This window comes from Apteryx rowi, unplaced genomic scaffold, assembly GCF_003343035.1.
Source record: "Apteryx rowi isolate R43461 unplaced genomic scaffold, aptRow1 scaffold_835, whole genome shotgun sequence".
In the NCBI taxonomy this organism is placed as follows: Eukaryota; Metazoa; Chordata; class Aves; order Apterygiformes; family Apterygidae; genus Apteryx; species Apteryx rowi.
This window is the reverse complement of record NW_020451133.1, coordinates 99,884-106,896: the sequence shown is the minus strand read 5'-3', so window position 1 is coordinate 106,896 and position 7,013 is coordinate 99,884. Positions and strand designations below refer to the sequence as shown.

At 42.3% G+C, this 7,013-nt stretch overlaps 1 long non-coding RNA gene across 1 annotated transcript; it reads left to right on the top strand.

Annotated features, from left to right (window-relative positions):
• The first annotated feature begins 226 nt into the window (after window positions 1-226).
• Window positions 227-2,506, top strand: LOC112977487. Its single transcript, XR_003257517.1, has 2 exons — window positions 227-311; window positions 857-2,506. It is a non-coding gene; the product is annotated as an uncharacterized LOC112977487 (long non-coding RNA).
• Window positions 2,507-7,013: the final 4,507 nt, after the last annotated feature.

Genomic DNA, 7,013 nt, shown 5'->3' with positions numbered 1-7,013 from the left:
TTATTCTTTTATTAAAGGGTGTTATCTTCACACTACAAGATTTTACAGATTGCACGAGACGATTACACAGCGCAGTAGGCTAAACAATAACTATCAAAATACAGAAACCAAAGCAGTCACTGTGCTTTCTTCATTATATAGAAGTCGTCATCACATCTTAAAATATTACTGCAAACAGAATTAGACACACTTTCTCAGACTCGAGGAGACCAGAGCTGATACTACTCACCCGCAAAGAGAACACCGAGAGCACTCCAGGCATACAGAAAGGCAAAACCTCCTGCACTACTCCAGCACATAGGAATCATCAGGTGAGAACTAGTGACTTGTTAGCTCAGGTGACAAAGCAGCAGCTTTTGCCTGCTTTTCATTAACCATTTCAATAATCTTCAGAACACTACAAAGACTCAGCTGAAGATAAGCCACGAGGCTGGGTGTACAGTTTAAATTTCCATCTTCAGGCTCATATTCTTCCCAAGACATTTTTAAATTGGCATGCCGAAGAGGCAGCTAAACTCAAAATCTTATTATGGAGGGTAATCATATTTTCTGGTTTATTCCTTAGTTCATTGTTTAAGAATGTCCTCCTTTGAAGTCTTCAGTTTCAGGGCATTCTCGGACCTCAGCAAATTCACTGAACTTAATAAAAAACACATACAAAATACCTCTCAAATGCTTGCTTCTCAGTATCTATCTAGAATTTATCTGCCCCACTAGCAAACTAACAGCTTACAGAACCGCTGCCGGCAACCCTCCTGAAACCTTGGCTTAAGTAGTCTAAGAGGAGTAACCCTCAGTTTTATTTCTGCCTGCCATTCCCATTCTCAGTACACCTTGTTTTGATATTATTTCTCAGGTGCATCTTCAGGTGCAAAAAGTGTCTTCTCCTCCTGTTCCTAAGCTAGCTATGGGGCGAAACCACCACAACAGCAAGACAGTCCACCGTTGCAACACATTAGCTCATGAAAACAAAAGTCCTGAGGAGGCCCAGGATTATCCTGACTCACTAACTTGTCTAAAAACTGGAACCTGCCCTCTATTCATTTGGATATTTATTTCCTTTTTGACAAAATGCTAGCTAATGCTTTTTCTAAGGGCTAGCTTCTAAGGCTAGCTAACGCCCTCAGCAAAGGACCTAATTTTGGACACACCTTAAGACAGCAACAAGGTCATCTGCCAGAGAACTTGGCATGACTTTCTGTCCCATGAAAAGCAAGGGGAAAAAAAAATAGTCAACAAGACTATAACAAAACAACTTGAACATTTTAAGTCTGTTCTAATCCACTGTTTTAACTTGATGAATGGATTGAATATCCCTGGTAAGCCTCACAATGACTGTTAAGTTCTCAAAACCCAAGTCTGTTTTATCATTTAAAAGAATGGATTCCAAATGGAATCAAATGCTTCCAATCGACCCAGATTCAGCATTACAACTATTAAGTTTCAACAAACATCTGCTTTACAAATACATCTAGGAGGACTGCCTTTAGTAAGTACTTAGCTTTTAAATGACTGAGATGCACATACAGCAATGCATAAGAAAGGGCATTAAGATTACTTTATTGTTGTATCAAAGGAATTTAGAATAAGGACAAGAAATACCAAAAGCCAACTCAACTTAGGAGCAGTCTTTCAGTGATAACAGAAGCTGGTCCCATCAAATCACAAATAAATGCAACCAGGACCTCTGAAGAAACTTCAGAGAAGAAACAATGCTAAAACAGCCCACCAGATCATAGAATTCTGTAACCAAGTGACATCAACTTATCTTTCTTACACGGCTAAGCATACAAAAACACTTAATGGAAGCTTAGTCCAAATCCGTGTTCTTTGCAGCTTTTCATTAAGTTTCTTTGAACTGATTACATAGGCATTTCCCTGGCCAGTTTGGCGTCAACAAGCTGCAACCTCAAGTACATGCAAGGAACAAAATCTGGAGCAGCCAGAGGATTTATGAATCTTAAACTGTTGAAGAGCCTTCCTCAAAATGACTCAGTCTTGGGGGAAGAAGTAGGTGGCTGCAGACAAAACTGCTCTGTAACATCCACACTAAACCAAAGAGGTGGATGTCTGTGCTGTTTATGGAGTTCAGTGAATCAATACCAGGAACAGAATTATTAAAGGCAGCTCAGCAGAAAACAAGGATGTGAGCCACCACTGGAACCAGCACTGCCGTTTGCCGACTAGCCACTTGACTGAAAAACCTACATGTACTACAAGGCCTACTCGCACTAAGGAACAGGACAGAGACTCAAGAACGTACGACTTACATCATGTCTTCCACACTGTTCTTTCCCTTGTGATTCCAGGCAAATTATTTAATCCCTTTGCCTTAATCCCCCAACCAAAAAGTTAACTCTCTGCCCTCCCATCATCTTTTTGGATTTTATGTTCTGCAAAAATAGGATTACCTTACTAGAGATGTTTGTAAAACTCAGTAAAACCAAGCCCTGATATTGACTAATACTCTAGAAATTGCTATAATAAACCACAGGCATAAATTTTACCCTCTCTCCCTAGAGTCTTATATGAAAAGGCTGATTCTAATCTATTAAAATATTGTCACCTAATTATATGAATAGAGGAAAAAAAATAGTTCATTCTGTATCCTTATTTCTGTCCTCTACTCATATTAAAATAACATCTGGACAGGGATCTTTATAAGCAAAGCTGACTTAGTATAACCATCCATGTGTTTGTATCTTAAATGATATCCAAGAACTACTACTAGATTATATAAGCAATAAAAGCAATAAAAGTCAGGGAACATATCTGAGAATTTTACTAGAAAAACTCAAGCACTATTTACTTATGACTCAAGCCTAGCTCTGTGGAAAGGCACTGAAAGAACTGCGGGTGTCCTAATTGGGGAAAGAAAAGTTAGAAAATGGTGCTACACTATGATCCTAAATACACACAAAGATTCTTTTTCTTGAGGCTTAAAGCCAGTATACCAGCGTTCTGTCTCCCATACAATCTGTAGAACTGTTGACCAAAATCTGAATACTCAATCTTTGCCCTTCGTGGTGACGCATGAAACAGAAAGCACATAGATTTTATGTTCCCAGGCTGAATTTACACTACTAACCGTGAGATGAAACATTTTGTTGTAAACTGAGCAAATGTTACTTAGAAGTTACTAAAAACAAACATGGACTCTCTATTACGGCATTTTCTGCAGACTGACTCTTCAGAGTAGTCGTATTTAAAACGTAAACCACTTCTGCAGAAGGTAATTATACATCTCCTCAAAACAGAAATCAGAACAACATGCAGCCAAAAGCAGCACACAATTTTTTCAAAAGTCCTAAAGTAACATTAATAGTTATTTATCTTCTTTAGGACTGTTCTGATCTGCAATTTATTTCTAACAATTTTAAAGGAACATATTTGCTTCCTGAACATCAGTCTCTTCCCTGGACTTGGTTGCCGCTCTAAATGTCTTAATTCTCCCACAAAATAAGAGATGGCATACCAAAGTCACCCGGCTCTTAATTAAGATGCTTTTACTCCTTTTGCCCTTTAAAACACCCATAAAGGGGCAAAGCCATGTTCTTTCAGATAACTAGAAGAAAACACACAGAAGAAAAAAAAAAGGAAGGGCAGCACTTGTGCTGGGGACAACTGTTACTATATTTAGTTGGCTTGTCCTGCAAGCTGCTGAGCATCTGTTTCAATAATGGTGAATGACTGACTTCCTACCAGTCAAGACAGCATTAATTAGGTAAACCCAAATTATTGCTGCCACTGTTTCACTCAGCACTGATTTCTGATACCCTAACACAGATTCGCTGTTTATTTCATGTCAACAGCGGGCCTCCAATCCCTGCACTGTTTGCTGTTAAAATTTGGGAATGCCTGAACAACTCAACTAAAACAAAATACAGCACAGTAGAGAAAAGTTTTAAAAGTGAAAAAATATCTGCAAAGTCTCAACGTGTATGAAAACAAAACAGAAAGTCCACAACAGTTTCTATATTTAAATATGCACATGAAACCACTCTTTTGCAACCTGTTTTAATACCAAGGCAATGGAAAAAGATTTTAAGGGAAAAAATATAAACCCAAACGCTGCTCACATAAGCCAGCACTTTTTTAAGACTAACTTCAATATTCCCCTCTCATTTGAGAGGAGAATTTTAACCAGAGAATGTTATTCCAATCTACGCAAAACAAAAATGAGCAAGGGCAGCTTAGAAAATATTTTGCCAAAAAGAACTCATTTCTGCAAAACACCTCTTTTATCTTAATTCCTTTCCTAAAAAATTAATTGAAAGACTGCAAAAGCAAGTCAGATTCCCACAGTAACTGGTTAGTGTGTGKGGGGGGGTTATACTGAGTACATGGGTTAGGTTTTAAGTTTTAGGAGACTTCCTTGGATTTTGCTTCTCCAGACTCAACATGGTTGTGTTTCTTAAACTTGCTTCTAGCAGAGACTGTGCAACAAGACTGTTTGCATATATGCTTTAACATGGAAATTACAGTATTTCCTAAGTGACGTGAAAAATAAACACCCATATGGCTAAACAGAAGCTTCGAGGTACCAATATTCACTACCCCGGGGTCGTACCCAAGTTTAGATTTTGAGTGATATTTTGACAAATTCTCATTTCTGTTTCTGCAGCTCCAACTTTGCAATACTGCTCGGTCAGCCTCTTTGCATACTCTTTACCCTATTCTCAGGCTGGGGGATGGGTGGGAACTCGATTTAGCCAAGATCAGCTAAATCTGAAAAGACTTTCACTCCAAACTAAAGAATTGTTCTTTCCAAGAAGGCAGCCTTACACATTACATGTCCGTGCTTAGGCAGCTGCCTTTCATATGTATATACCCAACACAGCTAAGCTCCCACCAGGGTAAAACAAGACTGCGATACAATTATTGTGTAACTTGTCCCTTCCCCCACTCAAGTAACCAACATACAAAGAAAGGCTTACTCTATTGTCCACGTACAGTACCTACAATGATCCCTTGCTAACTGAAACCTGATTCAACAGATACCTACTTAACCATTTTCGAGCAACAAATATTTGGGCACCGAGATCCGCGGAAGAGCTTAGGACGCAGCTTGTCATTTTCTCTGAGGCGTTAATACTTGTATCCACAGGCAAATGTTTAGGCCTTAGACAAAACAGAGGGGCTGGAGCATATTTTAACTGTGCGCTTCCTTGTGTAAAATCAGCTTCAGCAAAGCACACGCACGCTCTGGAAAGACACCCGTTAAAATCTGTTTTGGAAAAAAAGCGTAAAATTATAGAAATGAAGGATATTTCCTGGCAGCGTGTTTCCTCCCCCAGTCACCGATCAAAACTCACAAAGGTAAAAACAACAACAAAAAAAGGCAATTAACAATTCAGACCCTGCCATTTTTTCACATCCATCTCTAAGCAACAGTACCATAGCAACTTTTTCCTGCTTTAACACATCTTGCGAAAGAGGAGGATTGGCCACAATAAGACCCCAGGAATGTCAGATTCCCGCTTTCCCTCCAGCGCCTCGTATTTCACCAACGCCTGCAATTAAACAAACAGCTCCGGAGCGTGGGTTTTTCGGTTTCTTTTTTTTTTTCCCCCTGAAACGCTGCCTTTGTACAACGCTTAGATCACGTAACCTGGGATGACGGCAAAGACACACGGGGCTGCGCGTTAGCCCCGTTTTCCGCCCGTTTGTGGCCACGCGCTCCGCAGACACGCAGGTGGCCCTGCACGAACACCTTATTGCGGGGGGGGGGGGTGTTCGGGGAGGGGGGTGGCGAGGTGCTTTCCCCCACTCCCCCCCACGCGGTGCCCGGTGCGAGCAAAGCCGCCTCCCGCCCGGCGCCGCCTCCCCCCGCATCCAGCGGGGCCCCGCCGCCATTTTGGAGTCATTCACACCCGCCGCCGGGGCCGGGGAAGAAACCCCGCTCCGCGCCGCGCCCGCCCGGGACGGCGCCGCCGCCGGGGCCGGGACCGCTCCGCCGCCGCCGGGCACGTGCGACTCCGCCGGGCCCCGCGCAACGGCGCGCTGCGGCTAAGAAGGAGCTTACTCTTCACCGCACGCACGCTTTTAAACGCTTTATATATGTTTTTTTTATATATATATAAATATATATATAAGTATATATATATGTGTATATATATAGGGAGGAGCGACGCGATCTGTCAGCGACAAGCCACGCTCGCGGCTCCTTCTTCTCCCCCGGCCCAAGCTCCTCGCGCGCTGGTAACCAAAGCTGCTTTTCCCATGGTGACTCATTTATTAAGGACGCTCCATAATCTCGCAGCGCCAAGGCACAGCAGCGAGGAAGATTAAAGGAAGCTTCGAAATCCCTTCTGGAATAAGAAGGGCAGGAGCACTGGCTTGCGGAGCAGCCAGCCCCAGAACTTGTTACCTCGTTGTTTTTATTTTTATTCCCCCCCCCCCAAGGAAGCTTCCAGCGTCCAGGGCAGTGTATCGACTTTACGTGAACACATTTCCAAAAAAACGGTGTTGGACTGTGACTCGTTGGAAGTCTCCTCTCATACGAAAACATGAAGAAGGGAGGAGAAAATGCAACCAAACAGCTACTACTTCCTTATGAACCGTGCCGTGGGACCAGGACTAATACATGCAACGACCCCCCCCGCCAAAAGATACTATCACTCCAGAACACTTCCCTCGTGGAGGGATCCAGTGGAGTTGTTTTCTTCGGGATTTCTACGATTTTAGTTTCACGCTTGCATTTCCAAGCACTTCAGTTCCCACCATTCACTCTACAACCCTCCTCGCTTCGTTTCGCTGCGACTACCGAAAGCAACATGGGTACGATAGTCAATTTGCTCACGCCTTGAAAGCAAAGCATCCTCCGAGTTTCAGTGTTATGGTTACTTGATATGAAGGAAATAAAATATAAGAGGAGGGGGAAAAAAAAGAAAAAACAACCTCCATTCAACCACTGGAGGGGAAAAAAAATAATGGAGATGAGAAGCAAAATGGCCAGCCTCCCCGGCTTAAGACTGTTTCCAAGACATTGTGCACCCCCCTCCAAAAAAAAA